We start from the raw sequence: 22,649 nt of genomic DNA, 5'->3' as shown, positions 1-22,649 counted from the left end.
ATGATATCTTCCTGTATAATAGAAAACTTTTGTCAGAATAATTTTTTAATATCGTCGTTCATTTATGAAGTATTTAAACATTTTGAATTAATTTAGGCATTCTATATGGAAACGTAATTCACATTCAGAACATTCTGACGACTTCAATGATAATAGTTACATAATCTTAAAGTTTATCGCCTGGCAGTCACTGATGGCGAACAGATTAGTATCTACATACTTCATATCGTGAGATAAAATTAATCAGCCATTAAGGCACAACTTTTTCCTTAAACAAAATATATCATTTAATCATTCTCTACACTTTGAACAACAACAACAATCAACCATCGTTTCGTTTCCATAACTATGATATTATTCGAATTTTAATATTATTTGAACATTATTCAAATAATATGTCTTATATAATATATTATAAGTTTTTTTGAAATAATTGTGCGGGAGTTTATTTGATATAAATATAAATAATAACTTAACTATAACGTTAACTTTCTTTACATTATTTCATTATATAGCTATCAAATGAAATAACTTCTACTTTATTTTTTATTGTGTATTTAAATAAATTGTTATTTAAATAATTTCTTGAATACTTCCCTAACCTTTTATATTAATATTTTAAACTGTGTCAGAAATACAGATTTTTTTACATTTGCGTTCCATATCGATGACACTACACTGTAACTTGTCGAATTAATCGAATTGATTTTGGGTAACTGATTGAACAACGAGGAAGAACAGTAATTGAAAGCGTGAAGAATAATCAACGATACCGAAAGTTGTACTTCTCCGAGCGACGAGAAGGTTTCGAATTGTCTCTGTCTACTGATACGAGATTTACGAATGCCTACTGCGGATGATCGTGCGATACGATACATCTGCTGCGACACGATGCTAGACTGGACGTTACGAATGGTCAAGGATACAACGTCCGCGAGCGCGTATTGATACTGCATGCAATTGGAAGACCCGCACCAACTGATCGTTGACTAAGACGATCTTCATTTCACGACTGCCTGGAAATACTGTTTATAGTAGAAAATTTCGCAGAGTTGTCAACTGATCGTTTCGACTGATGGAACGATTCTATTTCTATAAATAATTGAAGACGTTGACGAGTCGGGAAATGTGGTTAAAAAGACGGGCAATTAATGATCACGACTAATGGACTGATTCTGTTTCCACGAGCGCTTGGAGTCGTGTTCACGAAAGCTTGGAGATGTTGATGAGTCTGGAAATGCAGATGAAACTGCTCTCTCTGAATGCTGAGAAATTGAAACGGTTCTTCAATCAACGTCTGGTGCTGAGGATGTTACCATGAAAAGGAGATCGCGTGAGACTCTTTCTTCTGTAGGTTGAGGGAATTGACTAGTCTTACTCGACGTTCGGAAGAGATGCTTAAATATAACGTTATATTGTCAACATCTGCTCGTGTGAAGATATTGTTTTCATTTGCCATAATGGTAAATTTATCACAATATGAGTGTCTTTCTGAGGAAATATTAAAGACAAGAACAAATATTGATGGTAAATGTGGTTATAAACAGTATAAAAATTCATGGATTCTAAATTGAAGGATTTATTGTGATGAAATAGAAGTTGGTTCATTAAAATAAAATAAAAGGTACTCATCATAAGTTCTTATGTATCAGATTATTTATTATTTTCTTTGAACAATTTAATTGATTGGAATGAGAAATTATTCAGAAATGCTCTGTTTGTATTTCACATAAAAAAAAGTTACTTTTTCTATATTATGCATAAAATAAAATAACAAATCAGTTGAAATAATTCATTATTTCAAAATGTTATTTTTTGTTTTATTCCATATAAAATGTGCTCAAGCTTGTCTATAACGTTTTCATGGACGCCATGGATAAAGCGGGCGATGCAATTAAAAGTTGGTGAACAAATAGAGGAGCCAAATAGATTTTCAGTTTGATAAATCAGAAAGTTTCACCTCTGGCGGAACTTACGCCCACGTTACGACGGATGATCACGTGATACACGTGAAACTTAGCAGCCTGTTTTTAAATAAAAGTGTTACAAAGCCTAATTTCAGCTCGTTACGTATTAGTCCACTGGTGCACAACCCATGTCAGTGGTAATTAATTGGATTCGGATAATTCCCTACTATCTACGAGAAACTGGTTTCTCTGACGGATTTTTTCTTCGATTCATGATGGATTCCGGAAAGCTGTCATGGTGAAATTGGAATTCTTGATGAATTACGCTCTATAGTCGCGTTAATGGGTATGAAAATCGCTGTTGATACCAGAAAGAACTTTATTACACATAATAAGTTGGAATAATTAAAAATTTCGATATTGAATTAGCACTGCATTGTCCAGATAGGACAGTATCTTTCTAATGTTATTTTGATCTATTTGATAAAAATTTTGTATTTCAGTCGTCGTTAATACCAGTTGAAAAGTTTTTTCAATTTCACCGTGAATTTTCCGAACAATTCAATATTTATAACTATCACATAATACGAATCACTAATTTCACGAATTGAAACCAAATGTTTGAAATGACATATCAGTTTCTTCAAATTGTAAAAAATTCGATTGTTATTGCTCTTTCGCTATTACCAATATCTGCATTTTGTCAAATCCGTATAAATAACGCGCTATATTATTATCTTCGTTGCAAATGACTAGCAATCCACTCACGCTGAAGTGGGTCGTCGATCGACGTCTTCGATATTCTTCCTTCCATCGAAGAGGATCGCGCAACTGTTCCATGTACGCGTTTCTCATGCAAATATTTCCTGATCAATCGCTCCATCGTTCCAGTACAAAGACAACACGATCCACATCTACCCGTTTCCAAGCCGCCAGTTTACTCTGGATACATTTCTCGTTGAGTGGTATCGAGATGCAGCCTTTGAAGTTTTTTTCCACTTCTTCCTTTCGTTTTGACCCTCGAGTTTCTTCCGACGGAAGCAGACAAAGAATTATATTTTGTTTTAACTACACGAATGACGGAAACAAGATAAAAGATCCATCTTTAACGTTTTTAAGAATTTTTAGATATTGAAGTCGAATATTAAGTATCTAAACATGTTCACATAAGTTTTTATTATATGTACCTTTGGGGCAGTTTCATATTTTTACAACAGTTTCTAATACTTTTTGCATAAGGAAGTAAATTAGGTTTATAATTGTAACTTATCTTAATAATATACATTGGTATTGTTGACTTTAGAAATGAATATATAATAATAAAACATTTTTAGATTTATACTTTTCGGAGGCTTAATAGTTTATTTAATTTAGTTTATTAAATAGGTTTTAATTTAATTAATTTTATTTAATTTAGTTTACTTTGGACATATCAATTTTATTGCCAACGCGAACATCGAAAAACATGATTGCTGTTTAAACCTTTAATATTTAGCGCTTATTCAATAGTAGTATGTGAGTGTATTATAAACTTACATTTAAATTTAAGGCAGACAGGGCCAGACCGGCACAACAATTCGATCATTCGTTACTTGAAGAAGACTTATCTAAGGATTTAGCAACAAATAGAATTTTAAGAATTTCAAGAATTTTTAATCAGATTTTTAGATTTCGCGGACTTTCAGAATTAGTATCTTTTTAAATTTATAAATTTTTAGGATTACTCAAATTATTTATTTTTTATTATTATTATTTAAGGATTGTAAGACTCTCAGAATTCGTTACTAGAATTTATTTTTTTATTTACTATTCATATACTACTAGCCGCGTGTGGCCGGCGTTGTTCGGGCATTTTAGAGAATGATAAGATCTGGTTGTTCTTTGTACGGTATTTTTAAAGAATTCGAAGAATAACCGCATGTGCCTGATGTTGCTCACGTTTTAAGAGAGTAGAGAATTGGTGAGGGTGGGTTAAAGGAGATTTCATTTTCTTTGTTGACGGGTAGCACTTGCCTGATGGATTTCCGTTTCCTTTTACATATTCTGAATCCAACAGACTAAATAAAAGAATTACAATAATATTCATCATACTGGGTGGGAAAATACTTACCAGATTAAACTAAAAAGTAGTGTAACAATATGCAGATACGATGTTCTTCCTTGATAAATAATTTCGATATCAACTTCTTTTGTGCCTTACCTCGGTTACGTCGCTCTATCTTTGCCGTGTAAAATTAACGCAATGTGATATTTACTTCAAGTTATTTAACAGGTTTCGTTGCGCGGCCGTTCAGGGATTTAGGGAATTTGAAGTGGATTGTCCAAGGGGTGGACTCTAGAGATAATTGGAGATTTGAATATCCGCGATATTTTTTGTAAAATGTCAACTTTGTTATATCTTAGGTAATATTTGATCCTAAAACTTATATCATACATATTGCTGACATATTTTCCATATTTTTTGTGCATATTTATATATTTTATATAATTGCCATATACTTTTTCCATATTTAACCTCTGTAGTGTCTCACAAAAGTATTCGAACGCTGTAACATTGTTGATAGTTTTTCATCTTCCTTTGCACCGAATGTAAACATCATTGCTAAATGAAAATATTGCTACGTTCACTTGATGTTAAGATATGGTTTCAGTAACAGTAAAAGTGTGCATAATAGTATTTAAAATGAATACCAAAAAGTCTGAAACAAAAGTGTGAAAGAGAAATATAATATTCTATTATATGAGGACGGCAAATCATATAACGAGATTGCCGGAATTGTGAACAGAAGTAAGTCTACAATACATTATATCATAAAAAAGTCAAAGAATAAGGGAACACTTGCATACAAAGCTCGATCAAGTCGACCAAAGAAACTGACTGGAAGAGAGGAGAAAGTTATCATTCGCGAATTAAAAAAAAAATCCTACTATATTCGCTCCTCAACTCGCAAGTATGGTAGCTGATATGTTTCATAAAGCAGTTCACCCGGAATTATGTCGACGAATCTTATGAAACAATGATTTTCATGGCAGAGTACCGCGAAAGAAGCCATATATTAATGCAGTAAATAAAAATAAAAAATAAAAAAAAATAAAAAAAATGATTGACTTTTGCAAAAATATATTAATAAAGATAATTCTTTTTGGGATAAAGTCATCTTTTCGGACGAGTCAAAGTTTAACATTTTTGGCTCGGATGGTCAAAATTATGTGTGGAAAAAACCAAATACGGAATTGGAAATTCGACATTTACATCAAACAGTAAAACACGGACGTAGATCAGTCATGGTGTGGGAGTGTATGGCTGTCAGTGGTACCGGAAATTTGATATTTATTGATGGAATACTTGATAAATGTAAGTATTTAAATATTTTAAAAAATAACCTTAAAGAATAAATAAAGTTCATAAATTAGGATTATTGGAAGATTTCTACTTCAACAAGATAATGATTCTAAGCATACTGCTAGAATTGTGAAAGAATGGATCGTATATAACACACCACACATGTTAATTATTCCACCGCAAAATCCAGACATAAATCCGATTGAAGATATATGGGCTGAAATCGGAAAAAGGTTAAATAAATTTCAGATAACCTCAAAGCAAGTATTGAAAGATAAAATTATAGAAATATGAAACTCCGTTGAGTGTAGCTTTACAAAATCATTGGTTTACAGTATGGAACGTCGATTGAGATTCATTATTGCTGCTAAAGGTGGTCCAACAAAATATTAATATTAAATAATTTAATAATATATGTAGCGTTCAAATATTTTTGTGAGTCATTTACAATGCGTGTTTCTAATAAATGTATCATAACTTCTACCTACGTTATTGAATCCTTTTCAAATTTCACTGACATAATCTTAAGACTTCCATCTTCCTATTGATATCTGCTTGTCTAAACAAATTACTTTAATGTACATTATTTCGGCCATCCAAGTTTGCATATGTAGGCATTCGACTACTTTCGTGAGCCGCAAAGAAACATCCGCAGAGAAAGAAGAGAGTTTATTTATTATTCGATCACGGAGTTCAGATATTTGAGAACGGTAATATATGTATTATTACTAAAACCCGACCAAGGTATCCCTCTGTTTACGGATAGTAACGTGTACAAGCCGTCTTAACCCCGAAATCGTTACAAATGCATACCGTCGCTGTTCAAGCCTGCTATTTGATCCTTGTCGCCTGTTTTTTTCCTTCTAAACGTCTGCCAGCTCCCGGGGGACGAAATTCCACCGGCTGAGTCGCTGTGAACAGAGTGAAAAGAGTGTCCTTTCATGGGAATTGGGGCACAACATTCGAGAACGAATGCGCTTTCTCACGGGAATACCGTCGGGAATACGGTGTGTTGCGGTCTTTACCTAAAGTGCAGTCGCGCCATACATCATTGCCGGTGCAGAGAACACGCGGAGAAGAGAATCGTCCCGGACCTCGAGTCGCGTGAGGACAATGGCCATCAATCGGCGCATCGTTGCCGGATACGTCGTCCGTTTCGTTTCTTTTTGTTTCTGTTTGCTGGATCGACCGGCTGGTAGGTCGAACGGAACGTTTTAGACGAGTTCGGTGGTGGGGAAGATATGTTTAAAATATGGTTCGAGCAAGTTTTTGTGGCAGAGTTTATGTATTTGGTTTACAGAGACGCTTTGTCGGGGAAACACGCGGAGTGAATCATTCGTTTTGGTAATGGAAATCAAGATCAAATAATCTCAATCCAATGTATAGCAATTATAACAAACGCAAATCAACATTTTACTTTAACTCGTTGCATTGAAAAGTTAAAAGTAAAATGATGCCGAAAATGTATGTAATATGCAAAATTATATAGAATATCTGAACTAAAATACTCGCTATATTATAGCTATATTCAATGGGTAAAACTGTTTACTTAATTTCCATTTCTCTAATTACTAGAATAGAAATATTATATGTCAATTGACAGCATTGGAATGGTAAGGACTGATTGACCCAAGCCTAATTCAAACCTGAATAAACTTAACATAGACCTAAGAAAAGCGTAAACTAAACCTAACTAAAGGTAATTCAAATCTACCCTAACCGAAATCTAATCCAGAACCAGCTTTTTACATAAACAAAAACATAATATAAACCTATCATAAACCTGCCCAAACTTGTCACAACTGACGACATTGGAGTAATAAGAAGTAACATATTTTGGGCAAAGAAATTTTAATGTACTCTTTGCATCCAAGATAAAGAAATGAAGTTTTTTAAAAATGTGGTAATAAATTTCATGATTTTCGCGAAAAATATTAAATCAGATTAATGAATTATATATTTTAAAATATGTTATAGCTCTTAATAAAAATCTTAGTTATATAATGAAACATTAGTATTACACAGTTTCTTTCATGTAGTAAATGAAATAACTTTTTAATATCGTAAAATTTCTTTTCCTTGATACTTCTCAACTCTCGGGTGGTGGAGGTTGAGTCAATTCTGAACCATACAGATACTTTATGTTTAAAGCTTGTGATCTTATTGTCATAAAATAAACATTTAACGACCGAGACGAAAATAAACAAAGGCTAAAACTATAATATAAGCGTATTCTGTATAATTATAGATTTTTTCACTTATTCTAGTCCAATTTTTATTTATTTATTTATTTTTAATCTAATCTTTCTTATGTACAACTTGCAATGTGCTTTTTACTGGCAAATCAATAATACTTGTTAAATTATTATTAAATAGTAACTTTCAGAAGAATTGCGGATCCAAAGGTTAACACTTTAAAGATGATAATCTAGGTCAGTCACCAGTTATTCCGTTTCGTAACTAATAGGTGTTTCATATACTTATGAACAAAGGTGTATACTAACATATTGAAATTCAATGTCGTTTTTATTACCACTTTTCTATAAAACTTAAAGCCTGCTATGATCCTTGAATTTTTATCCTAATTTTTGATTCTTCAATTGTAGGATCTTTACTACAATTAGTTTATTTACAATAAATGAATTAAAAATATGTTGGTTAAATAGGAAACGAGGATTGTTTAACGTGAATTAATCACAATAACGTATTATAATTAAGATAACTTGATAGTTAATTTGCTCTCGTCACCACGAATCCAACGTTTCCTCTTTCACGCGGACCACACTCTTGACAACGCTAGCAACACTATCTCCCTGACTTCTCGATTTACACTGTCTAGCTTCTCAACTCGCACTAACTGTTAATTCGTCTTTGTTCCTTAGCAACCCCTTGTCTTTTGTCTTAGCCCCACCACGCACGTGTTCCGCAACCGCTCGTGGCCAGGGTCACGCAGGCCTTTTCCACGAAAGTATTCGATCGAAGGACCGACAATACATTGTTAGGTCTGTCGGCACTTTGGCTTTCTCGCGACATTGTTTATAGTTCGCCCGATATCTCTTAGGCCTTTCGTCCACGATACTACACAATCTTATTTTTATTTCGATAAACAGAAAGACTTCTAATGTTTTTAGAAAATGTTTAAACAATGAAACAGAAAATCGTGTATATCAATAACAACTCCTTTATATTTTTATTTGAGAAATACGATTGGACCGATAATGGCCATTTTATGTAAAACCTACAAACTTCTTAAAAAGCTTCTAAAAACCAATCACTAGAATGTCCGATAGAAATTAAAGAGCTAATTTGATCAAGGAAAAGTACATAGCATATGTGAGTTATTTTTTCCAATCTAATAACTAATTTCTTTATGACTTCGTACTTGACTCTGCACGGAATTTCACAGTGGATCATTTAATCGGAATCGTACATCAATCCCACTCGAAGTGGCAGTCCTCTATTTCCAGCGTCATTCATTTTGCGTCGTGAAAGGATATCGAACGTGGAAGAGGTCGCGGGATAAAGGTTGGTCCTCTAGCCATTCAGGCCACGAAACAAAGATTGAAAAGCGATACAGCCAGCCAGTTATGCTTTGACGTTTTCCAATTTCTGTACCCCTTCACGACAGGGGATTTATTGAAAAAAAAAAAAAAGAAAAACAAGGGCCATGATCTTTGTTTCGTTGAAGATGAATAACCAAAGTAATGATCGAAGCGTTTACATCGATGAAGATTAAATATACATATGTATATATCATTTCGTAAACCCAATCATATAATTTTTAATGCACCAATTGATTGTAACTTGTTATTTCATAGAAATGAAGAAACTATTTTATTATTATTTATTACATTAGATAGTAAGCATATTTACTTCTTTGCAATGGCACATTTTTTTTGAAAAATGATAGAGAATAGCGAGCGAAAGGTAATGAATTTAGTTAAATGTTTATGTGATCTTCAGCATTAGTCAATACTTGTATTTTCTTAAAATAATTGTACATGGCATCTATATTATATATATATATATATATATAATATTTCTGATATAATATCGCGAAATGTATTTCTAATCCCATATGTTCTGTGAAAAGATGAAAATATGTCACTATACAAATGTCATGTATTTTTCTTAACTCTACAATTTTCATACGTAATATTCTCTTTTATCATCTCCGATATAAAAAATATTTTAAATGAACAAAGTTAATGAAATACTTAGATGTATAACATCTTAATGTCTGATCATTATTTTTCGATAAGTAGGAACAAGATTCATATTCCGAAGACCGAGGTATAGAAACGTAATTTCTAACTATCTTTTTATCAAACTTATAACATGTACATTTCACACCAAGTGTATTTTCAAATTTTTTCTATGTCGAAAATCGATTAGTGAAACGATAATGTTGGACGAAAGCGCGTACATTATCCCATCCCTATGATTTCCGTTTGAACCCCAAACCTTATCTGAAAGCTACCTAATTACACGTAATCGCTACTTATCCTGTTACCATCAAATCCCTTAACCTTCTAGTTCCTCAGGCACCTCCAATGCTCATCAATATATCGATATCTACGAACCGGTAATTTGCATGAAACTTTGATTGCTTAACGTTGGCATCATCTTACGTTAACTTGCTCAGAAATGCGTTTCGTAAATTACGAAAGTTAAATCCGCTCATTAATTTATTCAATGATTTTCGAAATAAAATAAAGAGGAAAAATATGGAAAATCTTTAAGCATCTTTAGTGTATCAAATAATAAGCGAAAAGAATTTTAACTTCGGAAACTCGTATGTTTGTTGGTTTGACACGGTTGGAATAGCTTTTTATAGCTTTTTTTACTTTTTTTCCCTTAGCAATGCTAGGGTAATTATTTATTACTATTACTACCAGTTTTTTTATACCTTCCCAAGTAATAAAAGCTATGAAACTGTAAAGTACGAACATTATAAAATTATAGAAGCTATGCTTCAGGCTAAGAAATATGGAACTGGTGAAAAAGGCCATAAAAGTCATACTCTAAACTCTATAATGAAAATTATAAATAAAAATAAAACTATTAAAACTATATTGATTAACCCGTTAAGGACTAAGGGAGAGGCAACGCGTAAAAATTCCATAAACATGGTTAAAAAATATAAAGTAATTTACATATCATTTTATCACACGGTACGGAAAATGTATTAAAATAGTATATACTTTAAAAAAAGTTTTTAAAGAGAGTCCACTATACAAAATATAAATATAAACAAAATTTCTAAGATTAAAAAAAGTTCTTTGAACAATTAACCAATTAAAATACTTCCTAATCTTCATAAGATTATAAGATCTAGATGGATGAAACGATGAATAAAATAGTGATGAAAAAAATATTAGGCAAATTCTTGAAATCCTTTGTTATAATCACAATATTAAACATCAGAATTCAATGACGTGAGTTAACAGAAAAAATTGCGCATGTAACGCGATTATGATACTGCAATGTTAATCCTTAGTAGGTTAATGTATACTAAAATATCGAATCATATTATTAATACATATAAGTATATTTAATACATTTTTTGTGCAATATTGGAATCTTCTACATGAAAATTAAAAAAGTGTATTCATTTGTTTCGAGCATTATTTGGATCTGAAATATGTAATTTGTAATGGGTGGAAGTTAATATTTTAGAATAAAGTACTTACATAATTTTTTTGAAGAGATAAAAGTTGTCTGTTTGCAGATTTTGAAATAATATAGATAGTTCGGAAGATTGATATAATTAAATTTATATTATGGAAGGAGAAAAATTATTCTGCGAATCAGTATATAATATTTTACCTTAGAAATAAAACAAAATATATTTTGCACAGCATATGAAATAACTACGTCGATATAAATTCATTATTTTTTTAGATATTTCTAATACTTTTCATCAATGAGATATCAAGCTTAAAGCCTGGAAAAGAGGCATATTTATGGTAAAGCAATTTTTGTTTGTCTGTTTGCCGTATTCGTGGTAACTGTTGGGTTACACTTTTCTGTGGACCGATCCTTTTATCCACGTAAAGGATAACACGCATGTAAACAGCTAACGTGGAGCTCCTTTATCAACGTCTATACATCAAAACCGTCGGTAGTGTCTCGATAAGTGAAATATGGCTTATAAGTTAAAGCGTCTAGATTTGTCAAGCAGATAATTTTACCGACGAGATTTCTTCAAGATTGATAGGAAATATATTAGGTTGCTCGAACATGATCGAAACTTCACATTGTATTATTTCGCAAGAAAAGAAGTCAAGGAGAGTTTTACCGTTATTTGAATCGTAATATAGGTTGCTCTATAAAATATTTTGTAATTTTAGCTATTTTGTTTGTATATTGTTTTCCGATTTCCAAGTTGAGATACAGTAGAACCTCGATTTTTCGAACAGAGGTGGATTTATATTGTCCGTTTCGACAGCGGTTTGTGCAAAAAATACAAGTAAGTAATGTTTTGAAAATGTTTTGTCGTTGGTTATAAAAATATATAGAACAAAAAAACATAATTCCCAACTAAAAATGCAAGCGGTATCTTCGCTGGGTATATTTTCGACGCGGTCACGAGAAAACGCGTCAACGGAAGTCGTAAATTCTCGTTACGATTGTAATAATTGACACCACGAATAGATCGATCCCCTTATTTCGGTTAGGATAATAAGGGTGGTTGTTGTAGTATAACACTGCGATTAACAGGGTTATAAAATTTATATTTCCAACACTTAATACACCAATGAGTTACACCGTTACGTATGATATAAAGGGCGTAGACGAGATTTTGAGATACGACACTCTGAGAGATGAAGGCCCTCGTGTTGTAATAGAAGTAGCGATTGAACAGACTGAACAGACTGCCTCTTTGATCTCATGCAATTACGGAGGAAAGCTCGGTGTGGGTGTGATTTTTTTTTTTTTTTTTTTTTTTTTATATTTATTTATTAAAATTCACAATTTGTCCAATTTGGACATTTGGTGGAATTTTTTAACGGTTAAATTAGCATGTTGGTGGCTACCCCCAGCGGGGTACCATCCTCGTGTTTCTTAGGTTGTGTCCTTTATAAGGTCTGCTGGGTGCTTCCTTTTTAGTCTTCTGTCCATATTTGTGATTTTGTATGTTTCCGCAGCTAGCCGGTTTATGTGTGTTGCTATTCTTAATTTGTATTTCTCGGAGTATCTGTTGATTTCTTCCTTGACCGTTGGCATTCCCAGGTCCCTTCGTATATCTTCGTTTCTGACGTACCAAGGTCCGTTTACTATTGTCCTGAGGATTTTAGCCTGTATTACCTCTATTTTGTTTATATGGCTCATTGCTGCCGTCCCCCATAGTGGTATTCCGTACGTCCAGATTGGTTTTATGATCGTTTTATATATTTTTAACTTGTTTTCTGTGCTTAGTTTGGATTTTCGGCTTGTTAGCCAATGCATTTGTCTTCTTGTTTTCTGTATTTTTTCTACTATTGATTTGATGTGTAGTTTCCAGGTGAGTTTTTGATCTAAGTGGAGTCCTAGGTATTTGACATGCTTTGTTTGCGTTATATGCGTGCCGTTCAATAGGATGTTTGGTGGTGTCTTTTTCCGTAGCGTGAATGTAATATGGTTGCATTTATTGGGGTTTGCTTTTATTTGTTTTTCTTGTAGCCAATTTTCTATTTTTACGATGTGTTCTTGTAGTATTTTGACTGCCGTTTCTGGGTTAGTATGCCTGACTAGTATAGCTGTGTCGTCCGCGAATGTCAATACTGTGCTGTTGGTAGTTGTTGGTATGTTCGCCGTGTATAATGTGTATAGTATTGGGCCTAGGACGCTTCCTTGTGGTACCCCGGCCTTGATGTCTTTAACTTGAGAATGTGTGTCCTTGATTTTTATTACGAAGGTTCTGCAGCTTAGGTAGGATTTTATTAAGTGGTGTATTTGCTCCGGGAATTGTTTCCTAATTGTTTGTAGTAGACTTTCATGGTTAATTTTATCGAATGCTTTCTCTATGTCTATGAAGAGGGCTGTGCAGTATTCCTTGTTTTCTAGTGCTACTATTATTTCGTTTATAAGCCTGTGCATTTGCTCTATCGTGGAGTGTTTGTTTCTGAAACCAAATTGGTGATCCGGTATTAGTTTTTTTGTCTCTATTATTGGTTTTATGCGGTCGTATATTATCTTTTCCAGTATTTTGGAAAATACTGGAAGCAGTGATATTGGTCTGTAAGATGCAGTTTGGTGCGGGTCTTTGCCTGGTTTATGTAACATTTTGATCTGTGCTAATTTCCATGGTTTGGGGAAGTATTGAATTCTTAGAATTGCATTGAATATTACTGTTATTAGTCTTATTGCTTTTGGCGGAAGGTTTTTTAAGATTTTACCATTAATTAGGTCGATTCCTGGCGCTTTGTTGTTTTTTGTTTTATCAATTATGTTTCTAATTTCTTGTGCCGATGTTTTAGGTATGGTGTATTCCTTGTCGGCTGTGGTAGCAGTGGTTTGTGGATCCTCCTCCGTATGACTTTTGAGGTTGCTGTTGTTGGTAATGTGTGGTGTGAATGTGTTGTAGAGGTGGTTGGAGAATTCTTCAGCTTGTTCTTCGTTGCTTCTTGCCCATGTGTTATCTGCTTTTCTGATTGCCGGGACGGGTATTATTGGCTTCCTTATTTTTTTCGTGGCTTTCCATAGTGAATAGTTGGTGTTCTCGTGTGTGGAGAGTGTCCCTATGAACTTTGAGAATTCGTTATCGTTGTGCTCCTTTATTTTGTTTTTTATTTCCTTTGCAAGTTTGTTTAAGTGTTTTTGTTTTCTCGGGTTCTGTATTTTTGCCATTTTGCTTTTGCTTTTCTTTTTTCTTTGATTTTGTCGAGTATTTCTTGCGGGATTGTTATTGTTTGTCTGCTGGTTGGTTCGGGAGTAGTGGTTGTCCTTGCTGCTTCCTGAATAGTTGCTGTCAATGTTGCTACTGCCTGTTCTATGTGTTCAGGAGTTTTTAACGGGATGTTGCAGTTTATTTTGCTTTCTATTATTTCTTTGAAAGTTTGCCAATTGGTGGTTTTATTGTATAGTGTTTCTGGTTTGCTATAGTGAATTGGTTTGTTTCTGTATTCAATTATTATGGGTGTATGATCGGAGCTGAGCTCGAGGTTGGGTGTTATTTTTAGTTTATTTGTGTTTAGTCCCCTTGTAACTGCAAAGTCCAGAAGATCTGGTTTTTTGTTCAGGTCAGTCGGCCAATGTGTCGGTGTTCCTGTGGATAATATATTGAGGTTATTATTTCTAATGTATTTTTCTAGTGTTCTACCTCGAGGTGTAATGTTTCTTGATCCCCAGAGCGTGTGCTTTGAGTTGTAGTCTCCCGCTGCGATGTACTTGTCCCCTAGGTCATGGAAGTATTCTTCCCACATTTGTGTTGTTATTTTGTGTCGCGGAGGCACGTATACTGCTGACAACTGGAAGTGGTTGCTGCTAGTTTGAACTGTAACAGTGGTTGCTTGTAAATATTCTTTGTTAACTTGGCTGTGAAGATAATGTTTGATATCGTTTCTGACTATCACTGCTGTCCCTCCGTGAGCTTTTCCTGAGGGGTGTTTGGTATCATATATGGTGTAGTATGGTATTTTCAAATAGCTTTTTGTAGTGAAGTGTGTTTCTGAGACAAGTAATATGTCTATATTATTATTGTATATGAATGTTTTAGTTTCGAGGGCCCGTTGTTGTAGGCCGTTTGAGTTCCAGGCTGCTATTTTTAGAGTGTCCGTTTTTATTTTTTGCTTAGCACGTTTGTAATTAGTTGTAGCATGACTGTGATTTGTTGGGTTTGCTGTTTGAGTACTGCATTTTGTTCGCTTATCATTCTGGTTAGCATTTCGGTGTTCTTTATGGATTGTTTGAGCAGTTCTTTGATTTCTGCAGTGTCGTTGTTACTATTGCTGTGGTATTGGTTATGTGTGTGTGTTGGTTGGCTGGTTACTTGAGCATAGCTTAGACCACCAATGGTGTTGGTGCTGATAGGTTTGGTGTTTATTGCTTGCTCTGTATTTGGTAATGTTTCAGGTTTTGTGCTGTCATGATGGGCTTGTGTGTTAGTGCTTGTCCTGCTTCGTAGGGGCGGGAACAGTTTTCGTTGTAGTTGTTTTCTTACTTCACAGCCTTTATAGCTGGCTGGGTGGTTACCGTTACAGTTGAAGCATTTAACTTTTTCTATTTTTCCTGAATATGGGCAGTGTGCAGTTAAGTGATTTTTTGCGCACTTGACGCAGGCTGGGCTTCTGTTGCAGTAGTTTTTAGTGTGTCCGTATTGTTGACACCGCATGCATTGAGGTATATCTTTTTTGTGTCGTGGTGGTTCGACTGTTACTATTGTGTTTAGTATTTGTTTGATATCGTATATTTCCTTGTTATTGATTCTGGGTTCAAGTTCTATTAAGAATAGTGGTAGTGGTTGCTTAGTGTCGAATCTTGTTATATTGTTTATTGTTCTAGTTTGATGTCCAATTTTAGCTAACTCATCGCTTAATTTATGTACGTTGGTTTTAGGATGCAATCCTCTTATGACAATTTTATAGCTCCTTTCAGTTTTAAGCTGATAAGTGTGGTAGATGGCATTTTTTTCTTTTAATGCTTTTGTAACTTTCCTAAATGATTCTGGTGTGTTTGTTTGAATTTTTACTTGATCCAATTTTGTTTGCTTTATTGTGTAATTGTTTTTCTCTTCTAGGTTATTTAGTAGATCAATGAGCGGGTCTATTATTTGGGCCTCGACAAAGATTGGTGGTGGTTTTGTAATATGGTTTGTTTGGGTAATGGTTTTACTTACGGGGTCAGAGTCTATTTCTTCAGTTAGTGAGTTGAAGGAGTTACTTAGTGGTAATTCTTGCAGCCATCGCTGCTTTTCTGTGACTGGGTTTCCTATGGCACTTGTGTCTGTGGTTGTTTTACGTTTTTTGCTAGCCTTCACTGGCTTCCAGCTTTCATCCTGGTAGTATCCTTCATGTTCTGTATTGCTATCTTCCTGTCCCCGATGCTCTTTTGTTTCTTTTGTCTCCATGTTGGTTTGTTTGGTTTTTATATAATATGTTTCTCCTTTTGTTGCTATGTTTATAGTTGGTATCTGCATTGTTATTTTATTTCCTCCTCACTATCACTTTGCAGCACTATTACTTTGGAGCACTTTTTCACTATTCACTTATACCTGGAGAGGACGACCGTCTAGACACGTCCGTCCTCCTCGGCTGTCCGAGCAGGAGTGCGTGTGATTTTTGAGCGCAGAAAACGGATTCCTTGCTCACACTTTTCGTTAGTAAGGTGAGCGACAACGATCTGCGATGTCCATTGGTTAGTCGATATTAATGAGTGATGAGAGGGGACGGAACCTCCTACCAATGTTGCTAGTTGATGTCTTTGTTTAAGGGGAAACCCGGATTTTCCGTTAGGTACATCTCCGCTTTTTGTGTTAGGTCACTACCCGCTTTCTCCGGAATTCTTAAGTGCGCACAATAAACCTAAGGACCTTTCTAAAAACCAGCCGAAAACACTTCTAGGATTAGAAAGTCTTTCCAGGCAAACAGATTGATTTAACCATATGTGAGAACGATGAATTTAGAAGTTCAAGTTTATGGTGGGAGTTTGCTGTTGAGTGTCGAAGCGTGCAGATGTGTGTCTAGTGCCCTGTGAAGTTCTCAAAACAACACATAACGCCCATCTGTCGAAAGCGAATCTAACAAACCTAGCCAAGTATTCTCAAACGTGCTAGTGGAAAATCCAACGCTACTAATTTCTGATCCGAATCACAGTCTCTCGACTAGTTATTTCAAATTGAATTAACTAGCTCGATGATGGCCCAAACATCTTAAACGGGCTCTGCGGAGCTAAGTTATAACAGCGCCGCTCTTCCTCCCCCGTGGCAAAGGGGCAATACATCCCTCTTTACAAACGACCCGCACACGAAAAAGCCCAAACGCAAGCTGGAAGCAATCAAAACTAATGTGAACAAGAGTCAAACTAAACTACCAGCTGGCCAAGTGACCACCTACAACAGGTTCTCAATACTGGAGATTACAGAAGAATCCATGAACACGACCGAAACGGTAAATAAACTACATACCCAAAGAATTCCTCCTCCCCCGCCAATCTTCATTGACGATGTCATCGACATTCAAACAATGATAAAGTCTATCGAGAGAGATATAGCAAAATAAGCAAAATAAAATCAATACGTATAGTTCCATGGAACGCCAACGGTCTAACTCAGTACAAATTTGAATTAGAATTCTTCTTAAATCAACAACAAATCGACGTAATGCTCATATCTGAAACCCACTTCACCGACAAAACCTATCTCAAACTAAACGGCTATAACTTCTATCATACCCAACATACCAGTGGAAAGACCCACGGCGGCACCGGAATCATTATCAAATCCAGCATTAAGCATTACGAGCTTCCATTATTCCAGAAAGACTACCTTCAAGCTACAAACGTAGCAATAGAAGACTGCCATGGTGCAATCACCACTTCAGCAGTATATTGCCCTCCCAGACACTCAATTGCTAAAGAAAACTTTGATAACTTCTTTGACGCTCTGGGTAATAGATTCATAGAGGAGACTATAACGTCAAACATACCCAATGGGGCAGCAAACTTGTTACAGTAAGAGACAAAAACCTCTTGAATAGATTAATCACCAAGAATCTAAAACTATCTCACCACATATGAACCCACATACTGGCCCACTGACACTAACAAAATTCCTGATTTACTTGACTTCTTCATAACTAAAAATATCTTGCCTAGATATGTCCAAATCAACTCCTCGCCGGAACTCTTTTCTGACCATTCCCTCGTTATAGCGACAGTCAGTTCAGCAATAATCGAGAACCCACCTAATGGCTTTATTCATAACCAACTCACCAACTGGCAGCTCATTAGAGAAGTCTTTAATCACTCAACTTCTGCTTCAATTTCACTAAAAACAAAGGAAGATATCGAAACAGCTACAGAATTCTTAAACACGAGCATAATAAACGCTATCCGCTCCTCAACACCTACTAAGACTTCTATCAGTAAACACAAATATCCCCATTACATACTAAAAAAAATCACAGAAAAACGAAGACTAAGAAGAGTATGGCAGACCCATAGAACACCGGGCGACAAACGCAAACTAAACAACGTAACCAGGAAGTTAACCAAAATCATCAAAAAATATAAAAATGGCTGTTTTCAAAAATATCTCGCCAATTTGTCCCCTACAGCCGACTCCAACTACTCACTATGGGTGGCTTCCAGGAAACTCACGCGTCCCCCGCAAATAATCCCTCCAATTCGCTGTCCGCAAGGCGGATGGGCACGAAGCCCTAAAGAAAAAGCCAACCTGTTCGCTAAATACCTATCCAACATCTTTAAACCTCATTCCTCCAATATCGCCCCATAAATAACAGAATACCTGCACTCTTCCTTCCAAATGTCTTCTTTAGAAGGTACAGAATTAATTCATCGTCTGAATCCCAGGAAAGCATCGAGGCATGACCAAATAAGTAATAAAGCAATTAAGGAACTACCCGTAAAAGGGATTGCACTCATGTCTTCAATCTTTAACGCAATTCTTCGCCTTGAATACTATCCCAAAACCTGGAAAACGTCATTGATTACGCTTATCCTTAAACCCGGAAAACCAATACACGAAACTAGCTCCTATTGCCCAATTAGTCTTCTACCTACTATGTCAAAACTATTCGAGAAGTTGCTAACGAATCAACTCCTTCCACTCCTAGAGGATCTGAAAACACTGTCAGATCATCAATTTGGTTTTCGGAAGCAACATTCCGCAATAGAACAAATCCATCGAATAACACACAATATCAGCCAAACCCTTGAAAAGAAAAAATACTGCTCAGCAGTATTCCTTGATATTCAACAGGCATTCGACAAAGTATGGCATGAAGGGCTTCTTTACAAACTTAAAAAAATCCTATCACATACTTACTACTCCATCCTAAAGTTCTACCCGACCAAAAGACAATTCATGATTAAATACTTAGACGCCATTACCACAATATTCCCAATAGAAGCCGCCATACCCCAAGGTAATGTCCTCGGACCCCTGCTGCTCTCCATCTACACTGCCGATTTACCAATATCAACAGAAATAACTATAGCAACATTTGCTGACGACACAGCGCTATTAGCATCCCACGCCAACCCGATAATTGCCTCATCCACTCTCCAACGAGGTCTCGACTCTATGGAAAAGTGGTTCCATAAATGGGGCTTCAAAATTAATGAAAAAAAAAATCCACACATGTAACCTTCACGCTGCGAAAACAGGCCTGTCCACAGGTTTCCATTAACAATATAACAATTCCTAACAAGGACACAGTCAGATACCTGGGCATGACTCTGGACAGGAGATTAACATGGAAACAACACATCATGGAAAAATCGAAGCAACTCAGGGACAAACTCAAAATATTTTATTGGCTCATTGGCCGTCGCTCCAACCTAAACACGCAGAACAAAATTACTCTCTATAAGATCGTAATAAAACCTGTCTGGACATACGGCATCCAACTATGGGGAACAGCAAGTAATTCCAACATTGAAATACTCCAACGCTTCCAATCGAAAACGCTAAGATCCCTAATAAATGCACCCTGATATGTTACCAACGAAGTAATCCACCGCGACCTCAAAATACCCACAGTCAAAGATGAAATATATAAGTTTAGAGGCAGATATAACGCAAGAGTCAGCAATCACCACAACTCATTAGTCACCCAACTACTTGACACGACGGACCAGATCCGCAGACTAAAAAGAAAATACCCTTTAGATTAAATCCTTAGATCCTACTAGAACCAACAATACAAAATTATTATAAACCATGTCATTGTATCACGTCAAATGAAGTTACTGAAAATTCTTAACAAGAATTGATTGTAAATATTCTAACAAATAATAAAAAGAAAAAGAAGATGCTGGGTCCTTGGACCTATTGAGGGTCGGAAGGACATAACACAGGGCTTTTCAAGATCATTTCAAGGTTAAATAAGTATCGACATGATATGCTTCTCTGGAAATCCTACATTTATTCCAAACATTTTTTTTGCATCATCCATAGTTTTTGAGATATTTACGTGTTTCCAGAGGAAACGGACATACCGTATATGTATCTCCTTAAACAGATACTGAAATCTGTATTATTAATTATCACCACCTTATTCACTTATACATTCATACCTTTCTGGCAACGATATTTCTAGCGACGGCCAAAGGAACTATCCGCTAATCGTCGCAAGACGCTGATGGGATAGAGATGTTTACCGTTGCATTGCACCGTGGGTACGACAGAACATTGAAACGTACGGTTTAACGAGACTGTCTACGCGCTATTCGTCACCAACCGGTACGTCATGCTGCCTTTACGTGACAGTCCGTGCCGTATAGTATAAACCCATCTTAATTCTTACTCCAACATGCGACTATTATCCGAACAATATTGGGTGGTAAAAGAAAATAAATATTCTAAATATGCTTCTCTCTTCTATCATTCAAATATGCTTCTATCATTCTCTCTGTATATTCCTTAATTTGGTTCTCAATTCATCATCAGACATGTATGTAAGTGATGAAGAGATCATATATTGAGAAAATTAAAGAGAAATTTAACGATAACAAGAACAACGATGACCCGTGAATCAGAAGCATTCATATAAGCGCAAAAATAAGTCCGCAGAACTACTAATTTAAAGTAAAACTATTAATTTGTTATTTTGGAAAGATTGAAAAATCAGATTAGAAGGCCAAGATGAAAATAATTGAGACATACTTGCGCGATAAATTATCATTTTTCATATAAAACGCAGTCTCAATTACAGTTGTTGGATTATCCGAAAAATTCGTTTATCAGCTTTTCTGTAATTAATTAATTCGGATAATTGAGCTCTTATTGTATTAACCATAGAATCTTCTATATTTTTCACCACCTTGTTTGTATATTGATCTTCGATGTTTTAGAGATAAATATATACACTATTACATTTTAGGGAAAAGGGAATTAATTTCATTATTATACTTATATATTAATTATTATTTAACGGATCAAGCAATTTTCCTGACAGTTATATAATCGACGACACACTTTCGAAACAGTCTTTGTTCACAATGTTGCACGTGCAAGTACAAACGTCAGAAAAGCAACTCTCGCGCTTCCATTTTATTCATATTGCTTCACGTGGACCTAACCTTAAATATTCCTCTGTATTATTCTCATGATGCAGGTGTCGGCGGTAGTTCAACCACAAACTCGCATCGAACAAACGTTTCGTCAACTTGACCTAACTGTGCTGCGAGGCTTGTAATTGATAAACGAGCCGATCGTGCGAATATTCGCGACATCCCTCGATCTCGACGTAGAAACCGCCTCCATCGACCTTTGAACTCCAAGTATATACAAGAGACGTAACTTATGGCGATTGATATGTGGCTACAGGAGAGTTAACCCTTTACTGATTGATTCTGTATAATACATACGTTGCATATACAATATAGACGAAATATTTAACTCTAGAACTATCGATCTGTAACGCGCGTATTCAAAGACATTTTAGGTTGCATATTGGTAGAAAGTTGCGGAAGGGTTTGCAATAATTATTACTTCAAAAATATTTGATTACAAATTTATTTTATATTAAAATAATAAAATATACTTCATGGGGATATTTTCGAAACAGAGACAAAGCAAAGTGTTATGAGCGTTGAAAGTGTTTGTATAATAATAAATACAAATGGGTTTGTATAAATTTGTATAAATCCTATATAACATTGATTTTGTCCCTTCAAAATTAGCTGTGCAGAATCTCTTTATTATATAACTTATATACAAAAATTGAGCTTCTTAAAGTCATTATTTTATGATTTTATCTCGATCACCAACGAGTTTTGAATTAAATCTTGTATTAATTTGCAACAACTGAAATTTCATGCTTCGCTAAAACCAATTTATTACGTTCTACAAAAAAAGTTAATAAAGAATTGTATTACATAGAATAACTTCGTCTGTGCTAATACGTTTGTTCATTAGTCTGCACGTATGCATATACATATACATATATATAATCATAATTTTATTTCAATAAAAGCTCATATTTTTTAAATTTTAGCAAAAGCATCTACGGATATTTTTGGTAATTTCAAAAACAGGAAGTTTACAATTCGTCGTTTTGATAGATTTGGAAGTTCTTATTTTAAAGCAGCAAGGTATGTTCTTGACCTAAATACACTTTTGATTTCTTTAGAAAGATTGTGAGAAAAAGAATGTAAAAGTCAACAGAAGTACATAGTATAATAAAACGAACAACGCAGATATAAATAGCGATCTACTAATTTGTTTTGAGATA

General features: G+C 34.9%; 1 long non-coding RNA gene across 1 annotated transcript; it reads right to left on the bottom strand.

Annotated features, from left to right (window-relative positions):
* Positions 1-1,641: 1,641 nt before the first annotated feature.
* LOC125385534 lies at positions 1,642-8,870 on the bottom strand. The gene is made up of 2 exons (XR_007224922.1): positions 6,276-8,870; positions 1,642-6,161 (listed from the first exon to the last, which is right to left on the bottom strand). It is a non-coding gene; the product is annotated as an uncharacterized LOC125385534 (long non-coding RNA).
* Positions 8,871-22,649: the final 13,779 nt, after the last annotated feature.

Source organism: Bombus terrestris, chromosome 8 (genome assembly GCF_910591885.1).
Source record: "Bombus terrestris chromosome 8, iyBomTerr1.2, whole genome shotgun sequence".
Lineage (NCBI taxonomy): Eukaryota > Metazoa > Arthropoda > Insecta > Hymenoptera > Apidae > Bombus > Bombus terrestris.
This window is presented reverse-complemented; position numbering and strand designations above follow the sequence as displayed.